The sequence below is a fragment of the Nyctereutes procyonoides genome, unplaced genomic scaffold (genome assembly GCF_905146905.1).
Source record: "Nyctereutes procyonoides isolate TBG_1078 unplaced genomic scaffold, NYPRO_anot_genome, whole genome shotgun sequence".
Classification (NCBI taxonomy): Eukaryota; Metazoa; Chordata; class Mammalia; order Carnivora; family Canidae; genus Nyctereutes; species Nyctereutes procyonoides.
This window is the reverse complement of record NW_026575128.1, coordinates 14,102,315-14,111,357: the sequence shown is the minus strand read 5'-3', so window position 1 is coordinate 14,111,357 and position 9,043 is coordinate 14,102,315. Positions and strand designations below refer to the sequence as shown.

Here is a 9,043-nt window from a genome sequence, read left to right as displayed (position 1 = left end):
TGAATGCCAAGCAGCTCAGACTGCATTTTGAGATGACACATTAGGAGGTACATGGGCAGGTGGGGAGGGCCTGAGGAGGAGAGGAAACTGAAAATCTCAGCCTGGGAAGAGGAGTCAAGGGGATTGAGAGTATTAAACCAGGAGAGGGGAACACCTGGGGAAGAGAGACGCCTTCCTCAGCTGGACTGTTCTGAGGCAGGGTGGGCAGAGGTGTATTGAGTGTCCACAGGGGTAGAGTTGGGCCAGTGGTAAGAAGTTGTGGTCCGGATTGCAGATCACCATAAGAAACCTTCAAGCTAGTGTGTTCTTTTTTTTTTTTTTTTTTTTCTCCCAGATTTTATTTTTAAGTAATCTCTGCATCCAGTATGGGGCTCCAACTCACAACCCCAAGATCATGAGTCGCACAGTCCACTGACTGAGCCAGCCAGGTGCCCTGAAGCTAGTATTTTCTGAACTATGGTTCACAACCATGACTCATCAGTGGCCATGAAATCAGTTTTGTGGGTATGGTAGGCCATAGGACTTTTCATAGATTCCTAAGTTACTCATCCTCCCAGGCCCTGGACAGAGTTGCCATCCCCACTCCCTCTGCAGTCAGGCATGGCCCTGTGACTTGCTTTATGTGATATTAGCAGAAATGGTGTTTTTCTTCTATATTTCTGGATGGAAACTTTGAACGTGAGCATCAGATTCACTGTATCATTCCCAACACAGGAACATTTGTTGAGATGGAATCTGCATCTGCTTGAGTGCCCAGGTGACCGTCCTAAGTGGAGCCCCCATGGACCTGCGTGAGGCTTGTGGCAAGAGTGAAAAATATCCATGGTTGTGTGAAGCCACGGAAAGTTTGTGTTGTTACTGAAGTAGAACTTGGTCTGTTCTGACTGATGCAGCGGGCATAGTCAGCTATGAAAAACCTCCACATTTTTATTTTATTTTATTTTATTTTATTTATTTATTTATTTATTTATTTATTTATTTATTTATTTATTTATTTATTTTTATTTATTTATTTATTTATGAGATATTTTATTTATTCATGAGAGACACACAGAGAGAAATAAAGGCAGAGGCACAGGCAGAGGGAGAAGCAGGCTCCATGCAGGGAGTCGGACATGGGACTCGATCCTGGATCTCCAGGATCATGCCCTGGGCTAAAGGCAGCGCTAAACCACTGAGCCACCCGGGCTGCCCACCTCTGCGTTTTTAATAAGAGAGAATAGAAGAGAAAATATCAGATGCATCCCAATCTGTAGTGATGGACAGCAGATCAGTGGTTGCCTAGGTGGGCTAAGGGGAGGACCAGACTGGGGTGCAAAGATAAAAAGAATAAATGGATTAAATATGACAGGGGCTTGGATGGATCCATTATGATAATGTGCTATAAACTGAGGAATGTGATGGACTCAATCATCTGTACCCGAGGGAACAAAAGAAAGATTGGACCACAGGCAAAGGTGGGTAAAGGTGCTGGTGGTGTACATATCCTATGGAGCTGAGTAGGATAGTAGGATGGCCTCCTCCCGGGAGGCCTCTCCCCTGATCCAGAGGGCTGACTGGTCAGGAGAAGGGACTGTGAACAAGAAGTGGGCAGTTCATTGGGACTCCTACAATATCAATGTTCCCCCCCCTCCCCCTTTTTGGATCTATCATAGGGGACCAGAGTACAACTCCTTTCTGTTCCATTCCTACTAAGCCCTAATGCCCTTAGTGGTTGCTCTTCCCAGACTGGAGCACTTTATTTCCAGAGTATTTCTCCAGACTCAAACCTGGACTGTTACTTACTTACTTACTTACTTACTTACTTACTTTACTTTATTTATTTATTTATTTATTTATTTATTTATTTATTTATTTATTTTAAAGATTTATTTACTCATTCATGATAGACAGAGAGGGAGAGAGAGAGAGAGAGGCAGAGACAGGGAGAGGGAGAAGCAGGCTCCATGCCAGAAGCCTGACGTGGGACTGGATCCCGGGACTCCAGGATCACGCCCTGGGCCAAAGGCAGGCGCCAAACTGCTGAGCCACTCAGGGATCCCGTCTCTTATTTATTTAGTTTTGAAAAAGATTATTTATCTATTTATTCATCACACACACACACACACAGAGGCAGAGACACAGGCAGAGGGAGAAGCAGGCTCCATGCAGGGAGCCTGATGTGGGACTCCATCCCTGGTCTCTAGGATCACATCCTGGGCTGGAGGTGGCGCTAAACCACTAGGCCACCGGGGCTGCCCCTCCTCTCTTATTTTAATGGAGAAGATAATTGTGAGCTTTATCTGCCATCTGGAACCTGAGGCCTCTGAATTGGGTCTTAAGGGATGAATAGAAGTTTCCAGGCATTGTGTGTTTCAGGCAAGGGTGGTTAGAAAAAGAGTATGGAGGAACACTGGGCATTAGAGGTCAAGCGAATAGGGTCACCTGGGTGGCTCAGTGGTTGAGCATCTGCCTTTGGCTCAGGTCATGATCCCCGGGGTCCTGGGATCGAGTCCTGCATCGGGCTCCCCTCAGGGAACCTGCTTCTCCCTCTGCCTGTGTCTCTGCCTCTCTCTCTGTGTCTCTCATGAATAAATACAATCTTTTAAAAAAATTTAAAAAGAAGTCAAGGGAATAGTGTATTCAAAGGCACAGGACAACACTGAGGACTAAAGTGTTTGAGGAAGGCTGAGAAGTTAGCTAGGACCCTTCTTCATACTTGTGCTCATCCCAACAGCCTACCAGAACCATGAGATACTGAGTTTTAACCCTATCTATGTTCACCCAACTCCCAGAACCAAAAGTGGGCATCTGCTAGAACCGTGGGTTCTCTCTTGGATGCCCCAGTTTGTGAAGGAAGTTCTTTTTTTTAAAAATTTTATAAATTTATTTTTTATTGGTGTTCAATTTGCCAACATATGGAATAACACCCAGTGCTCATCCCATCAAGTGCCCCCCTCAGTGCCCGTCACCCAGTCACCCCCACCCCCCGCCCACCTCCTCTTCCCCCACCCCTAGTTCGTTTCCCAGAGTTAGGAGTCTCTCATGTTCTGTCTCCCTTTCTGATATTTCCCACTCATTTTTTCTCCTTTCCCCTTTATTCCCTCTCACTATTTTTTATATTCCCCAAATGAATGAGACCATATAATGTTTGTCCTTCTCCGATTGACTCATTTCACTCAGCATAATACCCTCCAGTTCCATCCACGTCGAAGCAAATGGTGGTTATTTGTCGTTTCTAATGGCTGAGGAATATTCCATTGTATACATAAACCACATTGTGAAGGAAGTTCTAAGCAGGTTGTTACCTGCTAGGGAAGAAGCCAGAGAGCTTGGTACTTGCCCATCCAGACTGCCAGCACAGGGACATCAGAGTCACTGCAGAGAACAGCTCTGCACCTGCAGTTTTCAAAGAGATTTACCGCGGTAGAGGCAGGAATCACACAGGTGAATCTCCAGCCCTGGAGAGCCAAGGGCAAGAGGCCAAGTGAGAGGAGGCCTCTTGGGGTTGTACTGAGGGTCAGCAGCAGGCAGCCCTGGAAGTTGTGGGGGGATCCTGGAAAAAGAGAGAAGGACTGGAGTCCCTTGAGGGAACCTTGGGTGGCAGATTTGTTTTAGATACAAAGAAACTAAATCCATCTCTAGTCAAAATTTTGAATGTCCCTCAAAGGGATACTGATCTGCTTTACAAAAGCCATCTTCACTTTGCAAAATGATTCCCCAGATGAGCTTTAACACAGATTTATGTTAGGATTTAACTTCCATGCAACCTACCAGTAATATGCTCTCTGTGGAATAAGAGGTAAACGTGTAATAATGGTCCACCAGTGCTTCTCAAGAAGGGATGCGTGTGCTTTTCCGCACGTCTGGCTTTCAAGAACTGCTTTGCCACCCACCAGGTGATGTCTCCCACGCCGTCTTGGAGAGAAGAGCTTATGGCATATGAGCTGACTCAACACTCATACTGATGTCACCAGATCTAAAAGAAAAATATGCAGCTTTCAGGATCAAAATAAAAATGTTTCCCTAGTAAAACTGCTACTGCCTGTGGCTCATTTCTAGTCACATTATTTTATTATTTTATTTAATAGGCCTTTGCTAGACATCAGGCACTGTTCTATACACTTTACTGACATTAACTCATTTAATTCTCATAACCACTGAGGTAGTACAATATCCCCATGTTACAGATAAGGAATCTCAGGGGCAGAATGGTGAGGAAATTTACCCCACAGTTTCAAATACATTTAGGAACGAGAAAGCAGAGCATGTGTGAATGTCCAAAGAGGGCATGGGCTACAGCAGGTTGAGGAACACAGATTTAAGGTGAGGTGTGGTTGATGTGTTTCCAAGCTAACAAATAGGGACTTTTTTTTTAATTTTTTTTTTATTTATTTACGATAGTCATACAGAGAGAGAGAGAGGCAGAGACACAGGCAGAGGGAGAAGCAGGCTCCATGCACCGGGAGCCCGACGTGGGATTCGATCCCAGGTCTCCAGGATCGCGCCCTGGGCCAAAGGCAGGCGCCAAACCGCTGCGCCACCCAGGGATCCCCTAAATAGGGACTTTTAATAACAGTTCTAAAGTCTCGATGTCTGGGCAGCCTGGGTGGCCTAACGGTTAGTGCCGCCTTAGGACCAGGGCATGATCCTGGAGACCTGGGATCAGATTCTACGACGGGCTCCCTGCATGGAGCCTGCTTCTCCCTCTGCCTGTGTCTCTGCCTTTCTCTGTGTCTCTCATGAATAAATAAAATCTTAAAAAAAAAGTCTTGATATCTGTGTCAGCAGCGAGTCTCAAAGATCAGGTTAGACGGATGGTTGGACACCCCCCCCCCAACAAACACACTGGCTATATTAGCATTGAGCAAGTTGCTTGTTGTCATGTGGGCAATGGGGATCAGTTAGCTATTGCTTTGTGACAAATTAGCCTCAACAGTAGTGGTTTAAACACCATTATTATTCTCTGAGCCTACTGGGGGACTGGTGGTTCTGCTGAGCTAAGCTGGTTTTGGTTAGACTCATTCGTGTATTTGCATGTGAGTGGCTCTGCTTATCTTGGCTGGGTGCTCTCCTCTGGGTTAAGGGCCTGAGCAGGGACGACTGGGCTGAGTAGGTTCCTTCACATATGGTCTCATCCTCTGGCAGTCTGGCTTGCCATGACTTGTTCTCATGGCAGCGGCAGGCTTCCAGGAAAGGGAAAGAAAATACTCTTGCAGCCTAGACTCAGAACTAGCACAGCATGCCTTGCACTGCACTCTGTTAAAGCAAGCCCCAAAGGTCAGCCCAGGCTTACAAGGGCGAGAAAATAGATTACACCCCCTGATGGGAGGAGCTATAAAGTTATTTTACAAAAAAGCATAGAGCTAGAAAGGGGTGGAGTATTGGCGTCATTTATGTAATCAGCTTACCGCGGGAGACAGACTTCCCTAACCCAGAGGACAGTGTGGGGGTTGGGGGGGTCTTTAAGGTGGTAAGGAGGCTCAGACAGCTGAGGTCAAAGACAGTGCTTTGAAAATTATAAAGCACCCCACAAGTAATGCTTCAGAGTATGGTATCCTACCTGTGGGACTGTGAGTTCCTTGGAGAAGGGCTGTGTCCCTCTCCTGCCCACCCCTGAAGTACCAAGGAAAGGCTCAGATAAGCGAAAAGAAACAGAGAAGGGGCACCTGGGTGGCTCAGTGGTTGAGTATCTGCCTTTGGCTCGGGGGGTGATCCCGGGATCCTGGGATTGAGTCCCGCATCGGGCTCCTTTCATGGAGCCTGCTTCTCCCTCTGCCTGTGTCTCTGCCTCATCTTAAAAAAAAAAAAAAAGAAAGAAAAAAGAAAAAAGGAAATGGAGAAGCACAGCAGTTGCTGGCAACAGGGGCACACTCTGTGTTCTCACCCCCAGAACAAAGACAGACTTTAAACCCTCTGGAATCTGAGAAGCTCCCTTCCCTTCTACAAGCTCTCCTTGCCCTTCTTGCAACCCTGCTCCCACCACCCAGGGGACCTGGCAGGGTATTACCTGTCTTCCCAACAACGGAGGACACACAGGGATGACTTGCTGAAGGTCACCAATTAATGGGGGAGGATACCCTGCTCCTGCTCCAGGAGCCACCAGGAGCCTGAGAGATTGCTCTTACCTGGAACAACTCTCCCTGTACCACCTGAGTGCAGGTACATGCTGTTCTGGCTCACAGAATGGTATGGTGTTGATTAGTGAATGCTTTCTGGATAACACAGGTGGAGCCCTGGAAACCATCCCCCCTGGATCCTCGCATCTGCTCGCTCTTCCATTCTGTGGCCTCTGCCTCCCGCTCTTCCTCCACATTACTTTCTCCAGACACTGGTAGGCTTGCATCACATTTCTGGTTACTAATGAACTAATGTTTACTGAGCTCTTACAGTGGGCCGGGTGCTATTCTAACTTCTTGCCTTGATTAAACTCATTTAATCTTTCCAGTTTTGTGAGGTAGTCACTAGTATTATCCCCAATTTTACAGATAAGGAAACTGAGGCACAAGAGGTTAAAGTGACTTATTCAAGGTTTTTAAAAAAGATTTTATTTATTTATTCATGAGAGACACACAGAGAGGGGCAGAGACACAGGCAGAGGGAGAAGCAGGCTCCCCATGGGGAGCCCGATTTGGCACTTGATCCCAGGACCTCAGGGGTTAGGACTTGAGCCAAAAGCAGGTACTCAACCAACTGAGCCACTCAGGCATCCCTCAAGGTTACTTGGTAAGCAAGTGTCAAACTTAAGAGTTGAGCTCAGGCAGTCTGGTTCCTGAGCTTGTGCTTCTCAGGCCAGAAAACACTTCTCTGTAGGTCTCTATTTTTTTAATGATAAATAATAATAATAATAATAATAATATGATTAACATGTATGGAACCCTTGCTATATGTTGGGTCCTGTTCTGTGTTATGTGCATTAACTCATTTTGATTCTTATAATACTAGAATTGAGGGAGAGGTTACCATTATTGTCCTCATTTTATAGGTAAGGAAGTGGGCACAGTCACACAACAGGGATGGGTTGCCAGACACGTTAGCCTCAGAGCAGAGCTTTATGTATCTGTTCTATATGCTTCCCCCAAGGGTTGTTTAGCCCAGGGCCCAGCATCCAAAGGCTCTTTGGGTTTATGCAGAATGATTGCTGCATTTCCACCAAAGTATATCTTTGTCTCTTGGTCTATGCATGATTTTTCTTCCCAACCAGACCTTGAGCTCCACAAGGCCACATCTGAGGTCTGGTACTTGCCTCCATTTCCCCAGCTCACAGCAAGAGTTCTATTAATTAGTAGCAGGAGTCAGTGGCGGTCTGTTGAATCAAACCACAGAACGTCAGAAGGTGAAGGGACCCTCTCTCAGAGGAATGAAGTGGCCATCCACCTTGACCTGCACATTAGAATTGATCCAGGAGTTGCTATCTTGGGTTCCAGACCCCACCCAGATCCCCCAGATCTGTTCCATAAATTAAATCTTGGGACACTTGGGATGCTCAGTGATTGAGCGCCTGCCTTTGGCTCAGGACATGATCCCGGAGTCCCGGGATCGAGTCCCGCATCAGGCCCCCTGCATGGAGCCTGCTTCTCCCTCTGCCTGTGTCTCTGCCTTTCTCTCTCTCTTTCTCTCTCTCTTTCTGTCTCTCATGAATAAATAAAATCTTTAAAAAAATAAATTAAATCTTGTTTAATATGACCCCAGGAAGCTACTACTTAGAGCAACCATCATCACAGCAAAGAAATACAAGTGAGTATTTTGTCAATGGTGCTCCTAAATTAACAAATTTTGGCCCAACTCACAGCAGGTTACAAACTTCATGATTAAGCCTCAGAATGGCCATCGTGTCTCCACTTTATTTTTAAACGATTTTATTTATTTATTCATTAGACACACACAGAGAGAGAGAGAGAGAGAGAGAGAGAGAGAGAGTCAGAGACACAGGCAGATGGAGAAGCAGGCTCCATGCAGGGAGCCCCACATGGGACTTGATCCCGGGTTTTCTAGGATCATGCCCTGGGCTGAAGGCAGGCGCTAAACCGCTGAGCCACCCTGGGCTGCCCGGTGTCTCCACTTTAATCTTAAATTCTTTCTTGAGAGGGAGAGTGCTTCAGAAAGGATGCTTCTCATTTTACAAAAGGGAAAACTGAGTTACCCAAGGTCACCCAGAAAGCCAAGCGTTGAATCGAGGGCTAGAATCCCTCTATCAGGAAATGGATTTAAATGACCTTGCAAGACCTACTTCAGATTGGGGTTTCCATCATCCTGCTTTGTCAGCTCTCCTAGGGAAACTGAGGTCCAGGGAAACTTACAAAGGGCTACTAAGTAGGAACTCAGCAGCTTTCAACTGGGATTGAAGACTTAGAAACACAAGGCCTTGGACCCCTCCAGAATATGCTCAAGGGCCTGACAGCAACTTACAAAAAGACCCTCAGGTTCAGATTCTTCCAATACCATGTGTGAAAACTCACAAAAGGAAAATGCATTTATTATTTTATTTTTAAAGTAAACTCTGCACCCGATGTGGGGCTCAAACTCATGACCCCCAAGCTCAAAAATCACATGTTCTAGCAACTGAGCTGGCCAGGTGCCTCGGAAAACCTCATTTCAAGTGGAGTCACCAGGTCAGAGGGAAGAGCTCTCCTGCCCTATCGCTCCTCAATTGCACAACCAACAGGATGAGACACATCTTAAAAATTCCTACTATTTTGGGCAGCCTGGGTGGCTTGGCGGTTTAGCGCTACCTTCAGCCCAGGGCCTGATCCTGGAGACACTGGATCGGGATCGAGTCCTATGTCAGGGTTCCTGCATGGAGCCTGCGTCTCCCTCTGCCTGTGTCTCTGCCTCTCTCCCTCCCTCTCTCTCTGTCTCTCATGAATAAATAAATAAAATCTTAAAAAAAAAAATTCCTACTACCCAGCTGGAGGAAAGAAAGTTTTTCTCCTCTCCCAGCAACAGCTCAGCCAATGAAAAGCTGCTATACCTCAATTTCTCAGTTTACTCCAATGGACTTTTTGTTTCTCGCAACCCTCCTAACTTCCCCCTTTCCTCTGTAAAAGAGAGTCCACTTTGTTTC

At 46.4% G+C, this 9,043-nt stretch overlaps 1 long non-coding RNA gene across 2 annotated transcripts; it reads right to left on the bottom strand.

Moving 5' to 3' along the window:
• Window positions 1-3,006: 3,006 nt before the first annotated feature.
• Window positions 3,007-6,269, bottom strand: LOC129520628 (uncharacterized). Of its 2 annotated transcripts, XR_008666635.1 has the most exons (4): window positions 6,108-6,269; window positions 5,649-5,775; window positions 3,754-3,958; window positions 3,007-3,535 (listed from the first exon to the last, which is right to left on the bottom strand). It is a non-coding gene; the product is annotated as an uncharacterized LOC129520628 (long non-coding RNA). The 2 variants fall into 2 exon arrangements; XR_008666634.1 differs by lacking the exon at window positions 5,649-5,775.
• Between the last annotated feature and the right edge of the window lie 2,774 nt (window positions 6,270-9,043).